The sequence below is a fragment of the Dromaius novaehollandiae genome, chromosome 5 (assembly GCF_036370855.1).
Source record: "Dromaius novaehollandiae isolate bDroNov1 chromosome 5, bDroNov1.hap1, whole genome shotgun sequence".
Classification (NCBI taxonomy): Eukaryota; Metazoa; Chordata; class Aves; order Casuariiformes; family Dromaiidae; genus Dromaius; species Dromaius novaehollandiae.
In genome coordinates this window covers 55,293,685-55,318,579 of record NC_088102.1, presented here as the reverse complement: position 1 = coordinate 55,318,579, position 24,895 = coordinate 55,293,685, and the positions used below count along the sequence as shown (strand labels likewise).

At 36.8% G+C, this 24,895-nt stretch overlaps 1 protein-coding gene across 7 annotated transcripts in view; it reads right to left on the bottom strand.

Moving 5' to 3' along the window:
• ANO3 (anoctamin 3) overlaps positions 1 to 24,895 on the bottom strand; it is a 304,803-nt gene that overhangs the window by 263,845 nt on the left and 16,063 nt on the right. The window contains exon 1 of one of the 7 annotated variants that reach the window (XM_064512870.1): positions 20,680 to 20,812. The exons of 5 other annotated variants lie outside the window; for them this stretch is intronic. The gene's annotated coding sequence lies outside the window, so the exon portion shown is untranslated. Of the gene's footprint in view, positions 1 to 16,045; positions 16,179 to 20,679; positions 20,813 to 24,895 lie in introns of those variants that run through there. One more of the 7 variants, XM_064512869.1, reaches the window with a different exon arrangement.

Below are 24,895 nucleotides of genomic sequence, written 5' to 3'. Positions count from 1 at the left end.
CAGATACATGTGACTACAGTATCATATCATTATATCTTTACTGACACATAGGACTTCCTCACTCTTTGATCCTCCAGAGTAATTAGCTTTTTAAAAATGTAATAGTATTTTTATGACTATCCTTTCCTACCCTTCAGTGGTTCAAACCTGAATGAACATTTTTTGACTCACAACTAAAACATCAGGTTAGCTAAGACTGATTCTATTTTAACATTATCTTTTACTGTACTCTGAACAAAAGTGACATTTGATCTGTGCTTTGTAAGGAACATTGTGCCACTACAACAACAGAATACAAAGTACCCAGCAAAGCGCCTGCAATGTCTGCCTGACACTTAATCATCTATAGAATTAACTCCCCTACTGCTGTAACTGAACTGTGATATGCAGTGTTTTTCTATGGAACTGGGAAGATGCAAAGATTTATACATTTTGAAAGGGAGGGATCACTCTCTCCTAAAGGGAAAAAACCAACTCATTTCTTTTGCGGTTTGTGAGCATTCAGGACAGTTTAGTAAAAAAAATAGAATGATTCTCTGCATTTTAGGATTATTTTGAAATTTGGTTCTCTGAAAGTTTCCCGATTTTTGAAACAATATTCATTTGCTTGAATACTTTTCCAGTCAGTAGCAGGAGTCTACACAGAGAAATTTTCTAAGCAACTTATTTGATGTTGCCTTTAGGCAAATACCGAGTTGGATCCCCCACCTGTGGTAGAATGCTAAATATATTTTAGTTGCCCAGAGCTCTTTAGCTCCATACAGCTCTTCAGGTCTTAGTTGGAGGAGGTGGATAACACGCAATACATGGTTTATGCCATAAAACAGCTGCAAGGGTGGAGAGGTACCAGTCTTATCTGTCAAAAACCACATGTGAAAAATGCACAACCTCACAAAGCACAAACGTGTAAATCTCTAAGGGCACTCATTATTCCACTGAACTCAATTAAAATATTCACATGCTTCATACGAGGTAGTGGCTTACAGTCTTATTTTTTATTGGACTAATAGGGCAAATATAAATTTTAAAAATTAATTAGTAGTAAAAAGTAAGCCAATATTTATAAGCCTTTGGCATATTCAATGAAACAAAGTTAAGATTAGTATTCAGGAATGGAGCTGTTGAAACAACAAAACAACTAGAAACTTAAAAAAAAAAAAGCTCTAAGCGTATATTTTGATGGTAACTTTGTTTTTTAACAAATTACTAGCACTCTTGCATATTCTTTGGGTTTCATTCTATAGAAAGTTAAATAGGAAATTGCAGGGTTATCTACAGTGGTGCATATCGTATCACTTGAAATGGCCATTGTACACTGTACTGAAGAGACAAAAGGTGGCTGACGCACTCTGAAAATACAGAGAAATAAGTACAACTTCCTAGCTAGTTACATTATGAATAAGGATACAAAACCGAGACTTAGTAGACGCATAGATAATTCTAACAGGAAAAAAACCCATGGCTTTTGTGCATAGAAACCATGTCTCTCAGAACCAGACAAGCATATGGCCAAGAATGATGCAACTACTATAGTGCATTTTTGTTTCCAAAAACTTTCCAACAATTTCCCTTATCAAAGTGTCTTAACATTCCCCCCCCCCCCTTGCCAAACTACTAAGATTTCCTAAGATACAGTAATGGTAGACTTTTAAATAGGTTAATGCCCATTTAAAGGGTGGCAAGAAAAGATGCAAATAAAAAGAAAGTTTTCATAATGGGAGGAAATTATTTGTGGATACTGTACCAGGACACAAACTTTCAAGATATTTGCACATGATCAGGAAAAAAGAATAAACAGTGAATCTACAGTGTTTGTTGATGGTGATAAATTATTCATGGAATTTAAGCTCAAAGAAAGAATTGCAGAATGAGCTCATGATACTGAGTCACTGGGTAATAAAAATGCAAAATGAAATTCAATGTTAAATTTCAATGTTAACAAGAACAAAGCATTATCACATGAAGCACATTTCCCCCCCCAACCCCAAATTATAATATAGCGCTTTATAGTTATTTCTACTGAAAAAAAGAGATCTTGGAGGTACTGTGGATAGTTCTGGGTTAACTTCAGCAAATGAAAGGTTTCAGAAATTCTGAAAAGGAATAGAGAAAATGCAACATAATATTGCCCCTTGAACCCTGATGATAACCATGATGCTCTGTACATTTTCCATGTTTTGATCAACTTAATTTCCGAATACTAACGTGATGAGCGTTTCTAGTCCGCTCATCTCAAAAAGGATTAAACAGCAGGAGAAGATGTGGCCAAAACAAAAGGACAACAGGGATCATCAAAATTGTGGAACAGATGGCATGCAAGCAGAGGTTAAACAGACAAGGATTCTTTAGCATGTAAGACAGGAGAGGAGAAAACTATGCCATACGTTTCTGTCATAACTCAGGAGTGGCATGGAAAACATGAATGTTAATATATTATTCAATATTTCTTATGAAATAAAAAGATAGGAAACATCAGATCAAGCTCTAAAAAATAGCTTTAAAACAAATAAACTCTTTCTCACATGAAATCTAATTAAACTGTGATTGATTGCCACAGCTTTGATACAGTGAACTTCTCATGTATTTTGCTGAAGTGAGGTTTCTAGGAAGGAGTCAGATATAAAATGGATAGATACTGTTCTTGGGACTCATCTCATGTGTAGATTAAAGCCTAGAGACTAATGATGTGAGGCACCTGTTATGCTCCTGACAACATCTAGCGAGTACCAGAAAGAATTTACCAAAATAATTTTTGAAGAGTAGAAAAAGATAGAGGAGTACAAAAAGCTAATTCAATTCATTTGGCAGACAAGTGAGGATTCCTCTTTTCATAAGCAAATGAAATGAATAATATGATGTGTCACAAAACAACGATAGCTGAAGCTATCCAAAGTAATGCTGACTCAGCCATGCTCAATTATTAGATTACCAAATACTTGTTTTTAAACAAGCATGTTTGTTTATCATGTAAGATTAGCAATTCAGCATTATCATAAGCAACTTAGCTTTTCTTTATCTCAGTGGTTATTCTCTTCATTACAGTTGAGCAGAAAACAAATAATTAGTCAGCTAAAATCTTAGGGGACTCGTTATTGCTGCAAAGCAATAGCAGTTAGAAGGCAATTGCAATGAGGTATTTACTCAAGGACACGTTTATGTGTTTTAGTGGACAATATCATAGGCCCATGACTACTAAGCTATACTTATAAACAAAAGGATTCCTATACGGAAACATATTGAGGACTGTCAACAGGAAACACGTAATTCACCAGGTAAATTGGTCACTTCAGAAAGCGCAACCAAATTCATCTTACACTGAACACTGAGGAAAGGAAATACTGTCTGCTGTATACATGGGTAAGTTAACCTGTGCAATCTAAAACCAGTAAAGCTTGCACCTGCTGCTTGATGCCATCAAAGCTGTGATATTTCTGGAAACTTTTAAGTCCACCTCACATCCATTTATTTCCAACCCACCTACACTCATGTATGCATTACGCTATAAACTGCAGTATTCTATTGATTTCTTTTCTGGCAGACTTTATTATTGCATCTGAAGTCCTATATTTCATTTGGACAGGTCAAAGAAAGAGGTATTACTCCACAGAAAATTCATTGGCTTTAAAAGGACATGAAAAGCTCTTGTAAGCTATGTGGTTTCAGGAAAAAAAAGTGCATCTCAGCACCTAAATTCTTATGCCTTTTTCTTCCAAGAGAAGTATATTGTAGCTGTGGAATAAATGTATTTTTAGATCTCAGCATCTAAAGCATACAAACTAACTCTTTAAAAGTATTTAGACACGTACGATAAAGCCTAAAGTCACTTCAAACTTCTAGTTGTTTTTCGAGGGTAGAGATAAAATTGTTTTCCATTACAAATGCACGCTTGGTAATGTATTTATGCTGACCTTCGAGTTTTTGTCAAAAAAGCATGAATTTTAAAATTCTGCAGTCAAATTTAGTTGTAGTTTTACTTTTTCCTTCACTTGCATCACATTTGAATATATAAATGATTATTAGTTAGGATTTTTGTTTACTTTTGGCAACAAATTCCAAATTTAGGAGAGAGGATACAGATGGATAAAGGATACATTGGCCAGTGCCAACAGAAATACACCTACCGACACGTCAAATGACATCAATGGTTGCAGCTCCTCTAGTACCAAATGCCGAGCCATCCACATGTTCAACTGTTAGCCACATGTGGAGTTGGTCAAACAGTACTTGGAGAATAACTTTAAGAGTAAATTTAAGTAATCATATAATGTGATTATTGAACACAATAACTTTTTGCTCAAATCAATGGTTATGTTAGGCTGAATAGCAGTCAGATTGACTGACACTTACTTTCTTTAATATACTTTTAATGAAGCCTTAAATATTGTTCATAATCCATTCAGGCTGCAAAGGGAAATACACAAGCCACTGCTATTATTTTAAGGTTTCACATAAACTGAAGAAAAGATCAAATACACTGGAAAATATTCATGCAGATCCTATGGTGCAAAATTTCATAAACTTTACATGTCAAAGTATACTTTGAAACAACTTAAAAAACTAAAATTTAGTAATGAAAGAATTTTTTAAAATCACTATACAGTACCATAAGTTATACCTAGGACATTGTATTCTCAAGATCTCACTCAAACCTTTCTAAATATTTTGTATGCTGCCAAGTAAGTGCTGTGAAACAACGTGAAGAATATAGCAGCATACAGAGTATAGTTTTACCACAGCATAATATGAATAAGCAACTTATCAAAATAGAAGCTGAAGTAGTTTTGGGCAATTCATTAGCAATAATACTTCTTGCTATTCAACCATTGTGGTGAGCAGTAACAACATTTTATAAAAACTGTTAAAAAATCATCAACTACAAAGCAGATGCATGATGAGTACAGAACAAACTCAGGACATTCTTACTAAAAGAGACACTGATTGCAGCAGTTCTGCTGGACCAATGTGTCGCATGTCTGGAGCACACGCCTGGGGTGGAGCTGGGCTTGTCCAGCTGGTTTCAGGGGCACCTAACAACAGCCCCCCAGCACCTACAGAGAAGTTATGGAGAGGACAGAGCCAGGCTTTTTACAGCTGTGCATGGAGGGAGAACAAGAGACAATGGACATAAATTTCAAAAAAGAGAGGTTCAGACTGAGTATAAGGAGAAACTTTTTCCCCCTGGGCAGAAAGCAGTGGAAGGTTGCCCAGAGAGGGCTGCACAGTCCCCATCCTTAGAGGTTTCCAGGATCCAGCTGGGTTAAGCCCTGAGCAACCTGGTCCGGTCTTACAGCTAGGCCTGCTGTGAATGGGAGGTTGGTCTAGAGACCCCTTGAGAGCTCTTCTAAATTAATTATTCTGTGATTCTAAATCCGAGTAATAGAGTCCTTAATTAACATGTTCAAAATTGACGGATGAAAGTCAAATGTAATTAAGTGAAGACAACCTAAATGCAAAGATTTGTTTAAGACTAATGTCAGCGCACCCTTACAAGATTATCGGGGCACCATTTGTACTGGGAGCAGACAAAGAACACTGAGGCTGCAAGGGGAAGTTGGACTAAGCTCTCGAGAGATGTTACTGCTGCTTTGTTAGGAGAACTTTCTTTAAATGTCCTGTCAGAAAAGTGGGGGTCCCACAAATATTACATCCTCACACCACTTCTAAGAGTCTTGTTCTTTACAAGAAGTCAGCCTAGAGCTAAAAAATTCTCAGGGCTTAAGGGAACATTCATGGTCTTTAAAGAAAGAGTTTAACATTTGATAACTTATTCATACAAATAAGCACATATCTGTTGCAGAATGAAAGATAAAAAAACATATGAGAGGTACCTTTTTACAAAGAGGTGCATATTTAATTCTTACACTTTCTGAAGCCCGAAGGGAAGAGTGCCTTTACTACTTGATCCCAAATTCAGCAAGGACTGCGGAACCGCCTAGATAAAATTCTTCAATGTTCCCCAATGTAGTAAGAATAGAGTAAAATCTCAGATTTCCTGTTCATACAGAGCTAGTATGGTGGTATGTAAGGAAGAGAGAGGCACGAAGTAAATAGATGTCAGCATATCTTTTTCTACTTACTAGATTGAGCCAGAAACAGCACAAAGTCAAGAAAGTCCAGAACAAATTAATGAAATTCTTGGTGTTTGTGGCTAGCTATATTGACAATAAAAGTCAGAGATGGTGATCATTTTGTTAATGCCCCAATCAAATAAGAGTAATGGTCCAGTCTGCTTCTTTCAGGCTATCAGGGAGAAAATACTTCAATATGAAGAAACACTGATTAAGAAACTTTGCTATAGCATTCAGTTTACAGTAAACTGGATTTACATGATACTGGACTGACCCTCCATTTATACAAGAGCAACAAGAAAACATGTTTTCTAGTGTCACTGATGTCTAAGAGATGAAGGCGAGAGCACGGCTAACTACTCTGTTACAGTTTGCCCGATAAACCAGTGTATTATCCTAATTCTTTTATTGAAACAGTGCAGTTCTAAGAAAACCAGTTACTTTGTCATGTGAGCTTACACATTTCTAGGAGAAAACTTCCATTCCTGTTGCTTTGCCTTTCAGATTCTGCAGTTCCTTATGAGTCAGGTCTGATTATCCCATATGTTTATGGAAAGAGACAATGAAAGGAGCCAAGTATAGCCCAGTTTTCAAGTGTTTATCTAGCCTCACATTTACATAGAAAACTCTTAAGAAATGAAAATACAGTACAATGAAGACAAAAAGTGTGTAATGGTCAGGAATATTTTTAATATTGTTTAATGAAGTTGTCCAGAAGTATCCAAAAATCAAAGAGAACAATTGAGCCGATACTGCACATATTCTAACTTCCAAAGGCAAATTGGCAGCTCTCAGGTATGTTTAGGCTGAGCACCCACTTGAAATGATGTACCGCAGGATTCCCTCTGGAGATTAAGGGTGGCACGAAGGAAGTGGGAGGGGAAGAGTCCCTCTGTGCATAGAGAAAAACTGACTATTAAAGAAGCTCTGTTACCTGCACCAGGATTTTACTTAAGGATCACAGTAGAGAGACTTTACATTTCAGTAAAAAAGTAAATAAATAAGAAAGGCACATTGAAAGAAACGAAGAAAGAAAACCATTCTCTGTGAATTGAAGACAACAGATTTCAAATTCTATCAACACTGACATCTGGCGCAAGGTCAGAAATTGGTGATTCAAAGAGGACAAGCTATATATGCTTCCGGCAGCATTAAGTAATTCCAGCTGGTCACAAAAGCATTCTACTTTTGCACCTCACCCACCTTTTTGCCTTGCTCTTGCATTGCACAGATCCTTCACTGGGCTGTCTCAGTTAGCTAACTTAACAGAAAATTAAATCAACAAAAAGGAAATGGATGTCTGCAGGGTTAGCAAGCTCTATCAGCCGACCAAAGGGCTCAGCGGGTGTAAGAGCTGGTGCACACTGTGTGCCGCGGGTGACAGCAAGCACAGCCAACAAGAGGGAGGGAGAGCGCGAGAGCGCACGCGAGCGTGCACCACTTCTGCTGGCGCTGAGCGACTGCTCAACGCAGGGGAGATGCCAGAATCACCAAGTCACAAGTCCTTTGGAAAATCCTATAGACCTGCCATCTTATATTACTGACATCACTGTAAAATGCCCATTCCTGACGTATTAAATCAGAAAACTCAAATACACCATGAAATGGCAAAAAAAAAAAAAAAAAAAAAAAAAAAAAAAAAAAAATTAAAACAAGGTAAATCAGTATAATCAAAAATAAAATTATTTTGTATTTAAATGGAAATGGCTTCCTAAGCTTTTCAGATGCAGTTTCACTTTTGGTGACTTGCTCCAAGTAACATCAATAGGTTTTCATTTATATGGGCTGTTCTATACTAAAAACTATACATATTTCAACACAAGGAGTTCTGTTACGCCCTTTGACCCGGAAAAAAAAATATGTATGTATACACACACACACACAAAATTTATACTTAAATGGACTGATAATATTACTTCAAAAATTACAAGGTCAACACTGGTTTTCCTGCTGTAATTAAAGCGTAATAGACAGGTATTAACTACTTTCTCTAGATGGCCCTATAGTTTCTGCTAATTTGGACCTTCAGTTGTGCACCACTGGCAGTAACTTGGCACATACATCATTCATTATCTAAATATCTTTAATTGCAAATACAGTTTGTTTTATTTTTTGATACTGATTGTCTGCTTTTATAATTTGATTCCCTATCCCATTCTATGAACACACTGATAACACCAATAGCAATATGTGAATTTACAGTAATCAAATTTTTTCTAGTGCATTTTTCACACTTTAATAGCAGGAGGCACACAGCAATCTTATAAACATATATAAAAGCAGCTTTATGAATGAGTAAACTAAGCTTCAAAGAGCTCAGCTGACTTGCACAAGGTCACCAAGCAAGTCTGTAGTATAGTAGGATACAGAATCTAGAAACTCTGGTTCCCTGGTCTAATAACTAGACCATTCACCTTCCTTTCATAACCTACCAGAGCACTAAAAGCCATCAGCATTGCTATAGTTCAGTAAGCTCACTCAAACTTACTTTCTCCATCAGTCTTTACCAATTTTCATAAAATAATTCTTGTGCCACCAACCATAGCTACATTTTTTTTTGAAAGCTTAGTTATGGCTGAAGAAGTATACGAGTTATTGAAATAAGCAGAAGCATTACCAGAGAAAAAGACCCAACCCCAACTGAAAAATGGGGTAATTAATTCCTATTTCAATTCTGCTATACTTTTTAATGACTTAAATAAGTGTAGTACATAAAACTGATGTATTTAAGCAGATCAGAGACAAGAAACTAAACCTTAATTTACCCATCAACACCCAACCTTAGCAAAAGGCATGGTTCCCTTTAAAAAAAAAAAAGGGGGGGGAACTTAAACTAAAATGTAGCCTAGAAAAACATTAACATTAGTCAAGAAAATAGGGCTTGCAGCCATCTCTCATCTACCCATTTCCACTCAGTATGCTTTGGGGAACAGTGCTGACCCTCCACGGAAGTGAGCCTGTGCGCCTGCAGCTGTCAAGGGCCACTACCAAAAACAGTTATTGTGCCAGGAATGATCCATAGGTAAAATGCAATAGTGCCACACAGGCCTGCAGTGGCAAGGCCAGCTGTGCAGTTAGTTTGGGAGACCAGGAAAGACAGGAGGGAGGCCCTCAACTGGAAGCTGGTGGAGATGGGGGAGCTGGAAGATGGTGACTGGAAGCTGGGGAGAAAAACCCTCTGGTAGAGACAACTACAAAACCTATGATCAACTGGAACAAAACAATTGAAATTTTTTAGTCAAAAACAATACAAAACAAAAAATCCAGGTGCCCCAAACAGTAGTTTATGGGGATAAATACTATAACGTGCATAAGACAGGAAATCAAAATATTAAAAGTAAAGAATCAGAAGTGAAAGTCATTCAAAGCCAAAGTTTAACAAGTACAAGAGAAAAAACCTGGATTACTCTCCATTCCCATGCCTTGATAGTTTGCAGAAAGCAGATTGTGGCATGCCAGCCAAAAAGAGTCCCAAATGACCTAGAGGTGAGACTTGGAAGCTACTGAACCAACTAGTTCTGAAACTATGGAAAAATAGTGGTAAGGTAAGTGTATGCCCTCATGTATTCAAAGACAGAGCTAAGTCTTTACAGATAATGAAATAAAAGTCCTGAGGGTTTGACCTCACGCCAGGACTAAGAGATGGTAGGTATTTTTCACGATAAGATACTTTTTTGGATATAGTATTTTTTCTAATGAAGCTTCATTTTTAAAAAACTATCAGGTGTCTGATACCCCACCACAGAATACAGCATGGAATGAGAAAAAAACCCTTAGGAATAGAGCATTTGTCATGGACAAATGATGTCTGCATCAAGTAGGTTTTCACTAATAACATGATTCTTTAAATTAAGATTTTGTGCATGTTAATGGGAAAGCTTGCTTTGAAATATATGCTTCAGTTGAATTGTGGGGAAAATCTTCCTAATGCATGCAGTTAGGTTTCATTATTTGGTAGCTTTGCAATGATTTAGAAGTATCCCAAATACTTTCTACAATATTTCTGTGTGCATTAAACGTTTCCAACGTATTTCATGATATTCTTTCTTTGAACCAAACTACAGTCTTTTACCAATGTCTTCATGTAGGCATCTGGAATATAACAGCAGTGCAGTTTGACTCAGCAATCTAAATAGTCCTCAAGGGCAGGACACTGCAAAGTATTAAACGAGGTTACAAGAAAGGGAAATATAACTGAGATACATGGATTTGTCTAGTGATGCTATTTTAAAATGATAAAAATCAAAATCCTTCATGCTGGAAAATCAGGCCCAGAATGTTTAACAAGATACCGCACAACTGCCCTATTATAGAACACTATTGGTGACTTGCCAGATGAAAGAACAAGGAGCTTTCATTAATTCTACATTTTGGTTAATATTGGTACTATTAAACTTGAGTGAATTAAACAATCTAAAGAGTAGAGTTCTCCTTATCATCATCATCTCATTCTGTGATTTTATGCAAAAACCTAGGCTCTGTATAGTGTAGTTAACCACTATTATCCAGGCACATTGTACGGCTCAATTTGGCTAATATTCCTAATGTTCTTTGGGATGCTTCAAACACTTTATGCTTGAATGAATGGTGCAGACTTATTACTAGTCTCTTGATAAAATCCTTTTGCTGTTTTATCGGTGCCTTCATTTCAAAGCAATTTCTTCTACGCTTTCACACACTGAAGTATCCACCTAAATGTAATAATAAAATAAAGTAAATCCTACCATGGAGGTTTTTACAGTGTTATTTCTACTTCTATTCATTGTAAATGTATCTGAAATATCCGAGTTGCTAAATTATGCAGTGCCATAAAATAGGCAGAACACTTGGGAAGGTTGCTAACAGAAAAAAATCTCATGTCTATCATTGCTTATAAAATTTGTAGACGTTGCTTAGATGGTTCTGAAATAAACTGTGCAACTTTCACTTCCAGTTGTCACTGAGTAGATGAGAGGAATGCTTTGCTCTATTGAAATGCATTTGGAATGGATTTTAGTCTGCATATCTTACATAATACTACTGGTCTTAGTTTTCCTTTGTTTCCCTTATACGGGATTGAAGAGAAATGTGAATAGCTCTAGCAGCATTATCCTGAGGTCACAGTATTCTTAGAGGAAATACCAAGTTTAGAGACTTTTTGCTTCCAAGAACAAGAATCTTGGAAGATTGCTTCCAAGAACAATTAAAATCACTGAAGATTTTTTACAGTGCTTTTTACAATAGCAGTCTTTAAGAACCCCGTAAAGTTTGTTTAATTTTCAATAAATCTGTTCAATCACAAATACCAGCAAATTATTATGGGAGGACATATTGTACCATTTCCTCTACATATCTCTGGGTAATCTGAGTTGATGTTTCAAGGCACTTGACATTCTATCCAAGACTACAAGAGTTCACCTAAAAATACTAATAAGCAGATAGCACAGTTGTCTGAACATAGTGGTCATAAAAGAGTTGAACGTAACAGCAGTCTGGCATCCAGGAAACTTTTTTTTTTTTTTTTTTTTAAATGAATCCTTATCTCTGTTCCATAAAATCCATTTAGAGGAAGTTTTGACCATACAAACTCTAAAAATCAAAGCAAATATTCCAGTACAGTCACCTTACATAATACAGTTGGTGACAGACATAATTCAACACAGATTAACCCAAAGGCTTCATTAAATATTTCAAATAGCACAAATCACCAGCAGCACTACTTCACGTATAATTCAAGCATGCAGATGCTGTTTATAGTGTGCTATAGTTCATTAGTTACTAAAAGAAATACCATATAGAACAAATTACCAAAATTCCAGTCCAAAAGTTGTGCACAATTATATTGAAAAGTGAAAATAGACTATGAGTGTCAGGCAAATGACAAGGAAACCCTGTGTCTTTCAAACTAAGTCATATTCAAGCAAAATACACTGCTATAAAGCCTGTGATGGTAAATGAAAAATCTCTAGCAAGATTTGCTGAACTTCGGTTGATTCAGAAATACATATAGCTATCTGTAAACACCAAAGCTACCAGGCTTTGGAACTGTTAGGGAATTTTCTAATAGAACTATTCATGAGTAGAAAATGCTTATTTGCCCAAACTTAAACATTTTACAGGATGTACCAGTTTTGATAAAAGTTTACTGTGTGATGTTTCTCAAGGTCACAAGAAAATTTCTTTTGAGAAACACAGAAGGGTGCTCACCTCAGATCAGAAGATGCACAGGTTGTCATGAGGGTCCACAGGAAATTACTGAACGGTGCACAGAAAAAACATGGACTTTGTTCTCTCATACTCCAGGTGAATGCTGTAACATCTAGATGCTATTACAGGTTGAGTTTCTTTTTTCTGGTCTTGCTTGCTTATTAATAGCTGTGAAGAGCAGCACTGGTTTGACCTGCTTTGAGTTTTTTCAGGATGGCAAAACTATTTTCTTCCCAGCTTTGACTATGTTAAAATTACAGCTGTGGTATGAGCTATGTGGAGACTAAGCTATTTCCCCATTCATAACAGACAGCACAGGCAGATGCATATGCATGCGTATCTGAACATGTGCATACACACACCTATGCAGAATTACGTTCCCATTGAATAATGAAAAATCCAAAGTTTGAAATAAAGATAAAATAAACAGATATCAAATATTTCCTTGCCTATTTTGCTGTAATTGCTTCATTTTGTGTACAGAACATTTTACTGAGAAAACTTGCTGTCATGTACTTGAGATGCTGGACAGCATGTTCAGTCTGTTTAAGTACATTGCAGATATCTGTTTTCAAAAAAGCTAGGGTATATAAAAGGGAATAACTAGTGTTCTTAAAGTATTTCCCTGACAGGGTAAATTAATTTCAGCAAGTATTGTTCATGCATAACAGAAACAACATTCTCAAGGTGTTTTTGGTAATAGTATAAAAAAGTATTAAAAAAGGCAAAATTTCAGTATAAAAAACATTTTTATGTAAAATGTAAAACATTTAAACTCTCCTAAAACCCACTTCATTGAGAAAAATGCATCTGCGACAAAAATTATATGTATTTTCAAAGCATGCAGTGTGGTGAAAAGATTAAAGTTGTTTGTAACTGAATTTGGCACTTGCTATTTGTCAGGGCTTTTAATGTTTATCGTATTGATCACTTTAAACTTTTTCGTGCCATAAATCTGTACTACAATAATAAGCATTTTAAGGCTGCTGTGAGTGGTAATGAAAACATTCTTGTTATGAAATAATTTTGACTTCAGAAACTGTCATCATGTTATTCTTTATGAAATTCCTCTGTATGCACAAGGCTTTGGCCTAAAAACACTGAGACAAAAAGCTAGCTGTGAAGCAGCAACTATTCTTGTAAAATGATAGTTTTGAAACGCTTTCAATATGATACAAAGGAATTGTTCTGTTTTTATTTATTAATCTTTGGATTAATTAGAAAAGAAACACAATAAAAGATAGCCCCAGCAAATAGAAGACCCGCACACTGGTCCATAAAACTCAGTCTCCCATTCTTGAGTTACTCAGCTCTATATAAACAATTATGCTTGAAGTAGCCAGAGAGCGATTACCTTTTATTTATTTATTTATTTATTTTTAACCTCCGTGACACTTGCTGGAGATATGGAAAATATAAATTAAAGTTCATATAATCTCATTTTGAAAATAGCTATAATACTACATTGCAAGTATTTTTTTTAACCAATTATCTATGGTTATTGTTAATACATAACAGCTATAGGTTACTTTGAAATAGACCTTTCTTTCTTTCTCTCTGCACATAATCTGTTTTCAACTCAAGGATACATCTGTGTACTGATTTCCAAGAAACGTTTCATTTTTGAAGAAGAAAAAAAAGAATTGAAAACCACATCAACAGCTTCTTTAAATAAAATGCTTTCATCTCAAAAAATGAACTTAATGTATGTGATTATAACTAACTCAGTTACCCCTAACCACTAGTATTTCAGTGACGATAAATATTTTCCTCCCAGTAGAGGATGAAAACAGATGTTACAGAAATTACATGAGAAAGATATGAAATAGAACAAAACTGATCTTGTCAGATCATTTTTACACCCTGCTTCCCAAATGTATTTACGTCTTTCAACGATAACGGCACAGACCGGTATGTACACCTGTTCTCAAAGGCAGCACGTGAAGTAGCGTAGGATTCGGCAAGATAGGACGACAGCAAACTCTATCAACAAAAGCAATTCTTAGGGGTCAGCAGGGGATCTCCTCAACATTTTCCATCTCATCATCAGCCGTTTCAGGTTGGTACATGTGCACGTTGAGCCTGATTCAAAATTCATGGAAAGGTTTGAATTCACTTAAGCAGCGTTTGCAGCAGACCATGCTTTTATCCTAAACATTTCCATGCCACGAAAAGAGCCTGTGAGGGAAGTGCCCCTGCAACAGCAAACCCCGTTGCTGGGACGTGGCCCTCAGAGAGGACGGAGCAGCCCTGGCAGAGGAGCTGCAACCAGCAGCCCGAGACCCCCTACGTCTGCAGCCACAGCAGACCTGGGCTCGCCGAGCTCAGGCTTGAAGCGTGCGAGAAAAGAGGAACAACTGCCTTCAGAAAACTGTATCTCTGCATTCTGTACTGTGAAAGAAAGCAGATAATTTTATTGAGAAATGTTCTAAACTGTTTAAAATCTGCAAACCTTAGGTTTAAAAGGTTAACATGCAGTTTACCTAATGCATAAACTGTTAATTGTATTCAATTCTTCCCTTCAGGGACTAAACACAGAAGACTTTCTGTTTATTTTAAAGGCAGAGACAGCATTTTATCAACAGTTGACACACTTGGCTTTTGAAATACAACATCTCTCAAGCCAACTGGTTACACCCTAGCAAGAAATTCTTAGTTATTTCATTCTGGCATCTAGGTCAGGAAGAAATTGAGAAGGATTTTTTCCCCTCTCTCTCTCTCTCTCTTTTTTAAAACTGAATTATATTATTTGTTTATTCAGATTACTCTCTCATTTACTCCAGGACTCTAGAAATAGCTCAAGGCCAGTGATCTCTGGTCAAGGCCTCTCTCAGTCTCCTAGGGTAAGGAATAAGAGCAGGGCTAGGACAGAAACTTTAGGTCAATTTTGCAGCAGCTGGTGTGACATCCAGGAAGCCTTGAGAACTCTTTCCAGCCTTTTTAAGCTTTCATGTTTCCAAAGTAACATAAAAGAAAAAACCTCATGAACAGCCTCAAGGTACTCAGTAAACATAATAGTCTTCAACCTCAAGCCCCTTACTCTTGAGCTTCTCTTTCAGAAAGGGAAGATGATTATAAAAGAACTAGGGTAAATTAATCACTATAGTTTATTCTACATGCAGGAAATACAGAATTTAAAGGCATAGGCTAAAAAGAATATTCCTTAACTGACTTCTACTTCACTGCAATAGAACAAACTTAAATTTACAGTATTAAAAACACTGAAAAATTTTGCCCAAATAAATGAAATTGTATTTCCAGAAAAAAGGTAGTTTTCAATCAAAATCTCTCTTGGGCCACATAAAAAAAAAAATTTGATTTTCAAATACTTTCTCAATTTTTGGGAAAAAAAACCCCTTTGTATTACTTCATGAGAACAAGCTATATCAACTATAATTTATTTTCAAAGAGGTTCATAAAATAGTAGTTTGGAAATCTCTTTTGTCCGGGAAGGTTGCTGTGACAAAAACAATTAATGAAATTTACTTCCATACACTAGTTTGCAATATTAAGTTAGAGAAATTTAGATGGCAGAAAAATATACTTCAAAAAAAAAAAAAGTCTATGTGTTAAAATTGATACTTGTTCTGAGCTATAAAACTATGAGTCTTCTTGATGCATAGGCATCAAGACCTATAAGACCATTCTTGTCACTAAGATACCATTTCAAAGATAAAAGATAGCATAAAAGATAGCATTTTAAAATCAATTTACATGAACCAGGAAACCAACTACTGCAATACAGGAACGACTTGACAAAGCACTCTTGTCCTTTTTAGAAATCTAATTACCTGATTCCAGACAAGCTTGAGCCAAAGAGAGCGCTGCCAGTGAGCTTCAACCTTCTGCAAAAGTGCCATGTGCTAAGCAACCACAGTTTCGTTTAAAGCAGTCTTAAATGACTATCTGGGCAAGGAACTGGAGCAGACACACACATAAGGTGGGCAATACAGAAGACAGCTCATCTAGTGGCATGTACACAAAACACCACGATTGGGCTAAATCTAGAACTAGGTAATTTTTTTGCACAAAGAAAGAAAAAATCCTGTCCTGTTGTGAGGAAAAGTCCAATTAGATTAGATTTAAAAATATAACCATATTCTGAATTTTCCCTCAAAAGTCTTATTTGAAAGCAAAAACTAATAAAATGGAACATGCTTATTCATAAGTAGGGTAACCTTTTCAGCTAACTACTGTCATTCCAGTTTTGCTCTGTTTCACCTTCCAGCCAAAAGTAATCAAAAAAATCTCAACTAAGAGCTGGATTTTTTTCAGCTTAATGGCTTGAAGTATTTTTTTCCCAAGTTGCCACAGAATGAATGTTTAAATTTTCAAAACTAGTATGGGTTTATCACCACAAAATAATTGTTCCCCTCGTCAGGTCTCATTCATGCATACCTAAATGTTGGTAGCCAGCATTTAGCACCTTTGGACATGGAATTGTATTAAAACTTGGATAAAGCCAAGCTTTAATCAATACTTAATATCTAATAGTACAAATTAAATTAATACAACACAGTCAAAGCTGATACAGGTCCTGCATTGCTAAGTATTACTCTCTGATTTCAATAAGCAGCCCAAAAAACATCACTGTGGTAAAAACAGCTGGCTTACAGCAGCACAAGCCAAACCAAAGTCACTGAAAAATTTACATTAATTTAAAGATATGATCAAGTATACTCAAATGTGAACTTACACTTCTTGGACCAACGTCCCTCAAGCAACTTAACTCTTGGCTCCAATTTAGTTTATGTTTGACAATAATATTTTTATGGGCCACCATAAGGGACTCCAGGGACCAGTGACTGAGGCTGACTGATAGTGAGCTAGACAAAACACATCATAAAATGGACTTTCCTTAGCAGGGGAACCGTCACTAGACACTCACTGCCTATAGTCTTCTCTGCATTTGGAGGCAAGGGCATTGTCAAGAACAAACATGCAAGCTTCAAATAAACATGTTAGCCTGGGAACAGAAGGACTAATGTATGACAAAAATAAAATAGAGTGCTGTCACGGTTGTATTTGTTTAGACTCATTCATTTCAGCTGGGAATACAAGCATGTAACTGAGAGAAGAATTTAGTTCTTGCTATAGGAAATAGGCATACTACACAGATTTAGTAAAAGCTTTTCAGTTCATTAACAGGTTGCCCATCTCCCCCTTTTATTATTTAGAAATGTATGAAAAGTTTGTAATTTTGCTTGGAAATCTTGGAAAAAATCTCTCCAAAAATTTCCCATCCAAATATAGTTGGGATTTTTAGGAGCACTTTAAAAAATAAAGGAAATATAACTTCATTAAGCTTTTTCTTGCTTTCCAAACCCCGACAATTCAAAATGTGAGACTTCTCCATTTCTTTCGTGCATGTTGCCTATGTTCAACAGAAAGTATGCCATAATGTATACCTGCAACAATATACACCATTTTGGCAACATTTGTTCTTTCTGGCCACTTTTTAACATTTAGAACTCTTCTACCATATGGGAGTTCACCTATCTCACTTAAGTACTAACTTCCCAGGTCAGATCACATTAAACATTTTACTTAAATCCAGGAATCCTGTTTTAAATTGTAGAAGCTAACAGCCTGGTATGATCTACCTTTATTAAACCATATCATGCTTATTTAATTCTTCATTTATCTCTAAGCCTTCAATTTTCTTTCTATCAATACTTATTCCAAAGTTTTGCATAACAGCTATATCAGATAATTTGCTTTTATTTGGCACTATTTGGAATTTGCTTGTATTTGAAAGTTTTCCTGAAATATGTACATGTATTGCTATCTATTCTTCAAGTGATTAGTGAAAAATTCTTATTGCTATACCTTCTACATCACATATTTGTTTCAGAATATTGAGACAGAAGTAATCCAGTTCCTCCACAGGTTACTTTTTATCATCTGTTCTTCTAGATGATGTTTGCTTTTTACTTGCCCTAGTACTTGCTCTGTTGTTTCAGCAAGTAGTGGGGAAAAAAAAAATCTATTCAATAAAATGTATACAATGATTCAGTCCTCACATAATTAGCAGTATTTATTCCCTATTCTATATCCAGGCAGTTAAATTTCCCAGCTTTAAGAGGAATTCAGAGATTTCTTCCTATATCCAAATGCAAAGAAAGTTTTCTTAATAGAATTCACTCATCTGATTTGTTTTGTAATACCATACTGTACTACAACTTACTGTTCTGTCAGAAGGAATTTTTATATCAACTAATTCCAAGAAAAACTGAATAGCTCAATGAAGTAGTGAAAAAGTTCATGAGTTTATATATCTAATATTCTTGATAAAATTAATGTATACATTTAATCCAAGCTTCCTTGACATATGTGATTAAAACATATCAAAACAGACTAGCACAAAAGAAGATGGTTGAAGATGGGATAAATTTCATAAAAAATGAAAAATATGCCCCCGGTATAATGAACATCACCTTATAACATTAAGCCATGTCCATTTATATAGAAGTTATGGCTACTGAGATGTATAAATAACTTTGGCAAGGAATGTTTGAAAAAGATCAAGGCGCATGAAATCTATTTAGATAATTTTCCAGGGGGAGGGAATTTCCCAGCTGCGGACCCACTTCAAGTGGATATGCAAGTTCTGTACTTTCATCTTCATGAAATAATTTTGCCGAAAGACTCACACTTGCTTGAAAGTAGTGCACAATCATTGCAAATCAAGCCAAAAGAAGCACTCACTCACGTGAGTCTAAGAAGGGAATAAGCCAAGTTTAAGGCAGCTATAGAATTGTAAGCAACAGATAATTTCTAACCAGTGGATAGCTGAAACTTCTTAGGCTAATATTTATACTATCAAATAATTACCACAGAGTTTCCAAAAAACAACAGAAACAAGACAAATCCTCCTGCAGAGCATTTAAATTGTAAATATGAATCTCTCTCCCTAAAACATTAATCTGTAAAGTTGTGAAAACAAAGCTATTCAAACTTACTACTCAAATCAAAAACTAGAGATAAAGAAAGTGAGGGGGGCTTTTTTGAAACTTTTTGATGCTGAGAAAAAAATATGGGAAACGTCAAGAAAACAGTGCAATGCAGAATTACTGCTCATTTACACATTCAAATTACATGCAAGATGATTAATTTTCAGCTATGGTGTAGCAGGTAGTGCACAGTAGGAGCATGCAGATAGGCAGGTACCACAGAAAGTAATACAGTGTAAATCTACCCTGTGTTTTTTCCTGAAACACTTAATAGTGCAGCTATATATATATATATATAACCACAAGGTAGGATTAACTCAAGTTTTTTAGGTGCCTAAAGATGAACATGAGTGAAATATTCAATATTCAATTCACACTAAAATCGTGCATTTAAAGTTTACCCTTTCACAGATTCTACTTTCAGGTTACACAAGGCAGTCTTTCAGCTTATGGAGTGAAGTACTGCAAAATCATTTTAAACACAGACTGGAATAGTAGTGAAAAAACAAGCAAATCCATGTCAATCTGAAAAGGATGATACGAAGAAAAGTTTTAATTAAATCCCTCTGGTATCCAACCCATTGTTAAGCAGGAATGTAATAACACAAACATTAGATTTCAAATTCTGGAAATGAAAAGGCTAACCTTACCCAGATGCTACAGAACCATTCATAAGCAGGCTTTTAGTATAAGACAAATAGAATATTACCGAATAAGAAATGAGGTTTAGAAGTTGGACTTCCCAGTCTGTTTAAGAAGTACTTGGCTTAAAAGAGGAGGATGGGGACAAGGAAGAAACAGTTGATCCCACAGGAAGAAATGCCCTCTGGCAATTTCTGGGAGAAATGGTTTCAAGATCTATTTCTTCATGGTCTTGTTTTTTTTTGTCATACATGCTCTAGATGAACAATAAGCAGGTGCATCTCATGAGAAGTAGCTACTACTGTAAAAAACACTCCCGCTAAGCTCTCAGGTGGTATAAAGTGGCTGTTTAGCACACAAGACTAAACACACAAAGTCCCATTTTCAACTTTTTATAGTGCAAAACCCAGTTGTTATAATTGCTTTCCCTATCCCATAGACTAGGAACGCAACAAGAAGAAAATAATACTTGCCAATGATATTTTGGTTAAATAGGCATACTTTCTGCGTAGCTTCCACATGCCTAAGTTCTGAGGCGATGTCTCTGCTAGCAAATTAAACCATTCTGGTCACAAGCACGCCATCATCTATGCTATTATATTGTTAACAGCGTAGAGTATTTTAAGTTACCAGAAGAGCCTCTGGCATGCTAAATGGCTGACACGGCACCCCCAAGCAATTTCCTTGCACGATTCAGAAGTTGGCATAGGTCAAGGGCTCGTAATTGCTAATACCGATGGCCCTGTGCCACTGGCACACTCCCTGTGGCCTGGTGCTTCAGCGCTCCTCCAGCAGACTCCTTACCCACACCGCCGCCTCCGCCCCCTCACCTCATGACCAGACACACTCTTGGCATCATCCTGTAAGAATTCCTAAAGGCTGGAAGAGCCCTTTCACTGCTCTCCCCTGGCCTCAGGGCAGCACCACTGATTACAGAGGAGGAACGCAGAACAGCAGCGTACGACAGAGAAAAGTCACGTTGGGAGAGGTGGATCTACCCTGTCGCTTATGACCGATGAGGCCTGTTGCTTGGCAGCACATGTCCACCCAGGACCGAGACAGATTTACAACGCTTAAAGTAGAAAACCTTAAACTCACAAAACCCGTGAACTGAACCAGCCCAGACTCCTGAACGGGTGCAACTTGTCAAGGAAGCGCACGCTCCCCTGCCACTGCTGTGGATATCCAGATTCAGTCCTACCATACCAGGATTTCACCTTTTATAGCCAAATGTGATCAGGTTTTTCATGGTGATTGGCAGGGGCACTGCAGGCTGAGGGAGCAGTAGCTCTTGTAAGTGATGTGCTTGCAGAAGCCCAAAACAGGACCCAGAAAAGGGTTGTGAATCTCACCGAGGGGAGGTTCCCTGTTTACCACACAGTTATAGAGACTGTGCCAGCTGAAGGACTGCAGGCCCTTGGCAGGGTTGCTCATACAGGCCACTGAGACACCTGATGTCTAGCAACCTCCAACCTTTCCTGCCTACTGCAGCCCCACTGACCCTGGGGGACTAATTAGGGGAGACTAATTAGTCCCTATTAGGGACTAATAAGGAGGAACAGCTGAGCTGCAGGGAGCAGCAGCTGCTGGCATGCCCGTGGGGATGGGCTCGCTGCAGGCGGCACTCTTGCTCTGAGTGCTATCACCATCTCTACCGGGCACCACCCTACCCACGGGTCCTGCTCCCGCGCCTGCACGTACCACACGTGCGGTCCCACCACCAGGTATCGACCTCCCAGCCACCAGGCCAACTTTCTATCAAGGGCAAGTGGAAGACAAAGACCAATGACTCTGCCTCGCACACGGCATTATTTTTTGATCTGGCAGGTCTGGACCTGAATGATGCTCCTCTCCTACTCTTCCCCTAGCTAAGACCAGGAACCTGGTGCCCTGCCAAGCCTGCAAAACTCCCCTGCAAACCCAGAGGAAAACTGTGACCCTTTCTCCATCTGGAAAATGCATCAAAGGTCCCCTGGCATGAACACAGTCCGTAGTAGCTGGAACAGGACGGCCTTCGGGGACCCCAAGGATCATGAGATGGTCCAGCAAAAGTAGATGTCATATTTGCAGGACTGAATAGTCTGAGGTTCTTGACAAACAGAGCAATTTAACATTAAGTTCATTTTACTCATAAACTAGCTTTGTCTTTTTTTTTTTTCTTTTTCCTTCTCTTCCTTAACACAGTCAAGCAGTTGTGGTTATTATGCGTTGACAACTATTAGTCCTCCCCGAACATCTCCCCTCAAAACAAAAGAAAACAACAACCAAATGTTTTAAACATTTAAACAAAACTGCAGCATTTCCCTTTCTTTTGAGAATTTTGCAGGTTATTTGACAACTATATTTTCCTGAAAGTCGTGATTAATCCACAAATAGAGATAGTACTTCCTCTACACAATATCATTTGAATTAACTACCAGACCATGCTGGTACTATACTCAGGCTTTTTTTTTTTTTTAAATATTCAAATGATACTATTTGATAATTAACAGCAAAAGATGAAGACTAAACATCCCAATCATAACTATAATTGATAATAATTTTAACAGAATAGATTGAATGGTCCTCACTGGCACCTTTTTAGCTTCTGCAAGGAAAATCTTTATATCTTTTCTATTCTTACCTCCTTTCACCCCCACTCACTGCTCAAGTAGGATAAGCAATATTAGGACAAAAAGGACAAGGAAAGTAAAATCTAAGATGACCTCGAGTTTGAAGTCATAAGGAATCAAAAGTTCTACTGGGATATTTCACAGTCCCATTAGCCAGGATTCCAAAACTTTATTGTTTTGATCCTTCTGTGCCCTCAATTCAGAAATAAAGTACCTCATTCCAATTTACAGAAGTGGAGCTGAGGAATGCAGAAACCGAAACTCTTTCCCAGAATCCCACACAGAAAATCTTTGAGATTCTTAAGGTTCAAGCCTGGAGAGGAAGCTGAGACCTCCCTCATTCTGAACAGTTTAAGAAGAGCTTTTTTTTTTTTTTTTTTTTTTTTTTAAATCTTTTTGATTCCCCTAGAAGTTATAGACCTATTGTTCCTATTCATGTAATTATACTTGTTCTCTATCATGTGTCCCTTTGTCCCTTGCTTTCTTGTTTATTTAGAAATCCTAAAGTGGCAAATATTTGGTTAGTGCATATTTCTTAGAAAGTCATATTCCCAAATCATGCAAGCTAAAACAAACAAAAAATGAAAAAGGATGTGGCTTTATTTTCCTTCACGGAGTAAAACAGAGAAGAATAGCAGCTTGTATGAGAAACATGATGAACGTTCACCTTACCTCCCAAAACAGCAGATCAGTTACATTTTGAATCAGTTGCATTACACCAGTTGTACATTTCAGGCACTTATAATTTAAGCTGGAAATTAAAATATGGCTAGTGGTTGTGTTTCAAGACATGTAGATTAAGTAACTTCAAAACAAAGTAGTAGAAAAACTAAATTTATTTAAATTTAGAGAGCTTGTCTGCCTTATTGACAACATGACATGAAAATTACGTGCAACTTCAGCAGTGATTTAGAACTGATCCTAAAAGATTCCTTGTCAGGAAACAAAATGTACCCTTGAAAGGATGAGCCTTTCTTTTCATCTTTCATTTTAGAAAGGGTGCATTGAACTATCAGACAATTGCATCAGTGCTCTGCTTCAAATTCTTTCTAGAGAGACTGAGAATTGCAACACAAGAATTGGAATAGAAATTGTGAGGAGGACCAAGAACACTAGGAGAAAACATAACAGATAATACTTTAAGTTACTACCTCTTTCCAGTGGAGGTAGATTCCTTCAGTTCTTCTTCAAGCTAAGTTTGAGGCAGTTAAAGAAAAAAGAAAAGAAAAAACTTAAAAGTGAATTAAGAACCAGTTCAGTTTCTCTTTGATGAAAAGCCATTATTAGATATTTTCTCTAATTATTGACTGAGATGTTTTACACCTTAGGAGTTTCAGCTTTTGAGCCCCTTCCTTTTCACCTCTCTACTCCCCTGAAACAAACAAAAAAGCAGCAGTATTTTGAAATGAGAGAAAGAGCAAAAAAGGAAAGTCTAGAGACTAAATAAAACAGTTCACACTTGGAGATTTCCGTCTTGCTTTAACTAAAATAAAATCTATGTTTTTCCTTAAAATTCCTTACCTGAGTCTTTCTTGATATGTATTAAAAACAGGTAATTTTTCCATCAGTATCATCTGAAATAAGCGTTTTGGATAAGTTTGAACACAGACAACTGATACATCACATAGAAGAAGCCCTTTATCCTCTAGCATATGTAAGAATACCAAACGATCCCTTCCCCCAAAAGAAGCGCCTGAACAGCAGGGGCCACTAATGCCACCAAATACAAAATTCCAGAGTCTCTCTCCTGAGAGGATACCAGTTTCATTCCTCCCTATTAGACCCTGCTAGGCTTGAACATCTTGCAGGCAGCCAGTTCAAATATGGCCTGCTGAAAAATACCATGTTCGTACTACAGATAAGCTGAGTACGAAACTCGCTGTTCCAAGATTTCAGGGAAGCTGAGCTGAGCTTTTATTTCTTCTAATAATGTAATAACACTCTTAAAAAAAAAAAAAAAAATCAGTGAAATCAGTGATAACGCAAACAGAAATAAAAACAGTCAAAGCACCTTTTACACAGTTCCTATTGATCTGTATTGTCCTATTTCAAGGTACAAATCTTCCATCATGTTGATTAAGTAGGAAGGGAGTCAAAAGGGTTATTGCTATAGCGATACACAAGATGAGAAGAAATTAACCATGAAGCTGTGTCCTGCAAAAGAACTGCCTGAAGAGATCAGACTGAGCATCTCACAAGAATCGCATTAACACAGCCATTTCTAGTTTCAGCATCAAAAAAAGAAACTTAAGGAAATATATTTCATTCACTAAGTGACACAATGTTAATTTATTTTTAATGATGATTCCAGAGTCCAAAAGTAAAACACACACCACAGGCTCATTTCTTTACTGAGAAGTGTTCTCAGTGTTGAAAATATGTTTTCAGTATTGAAAACATGCTTCCTTACCATCAATATACAGTAGGTTTATTG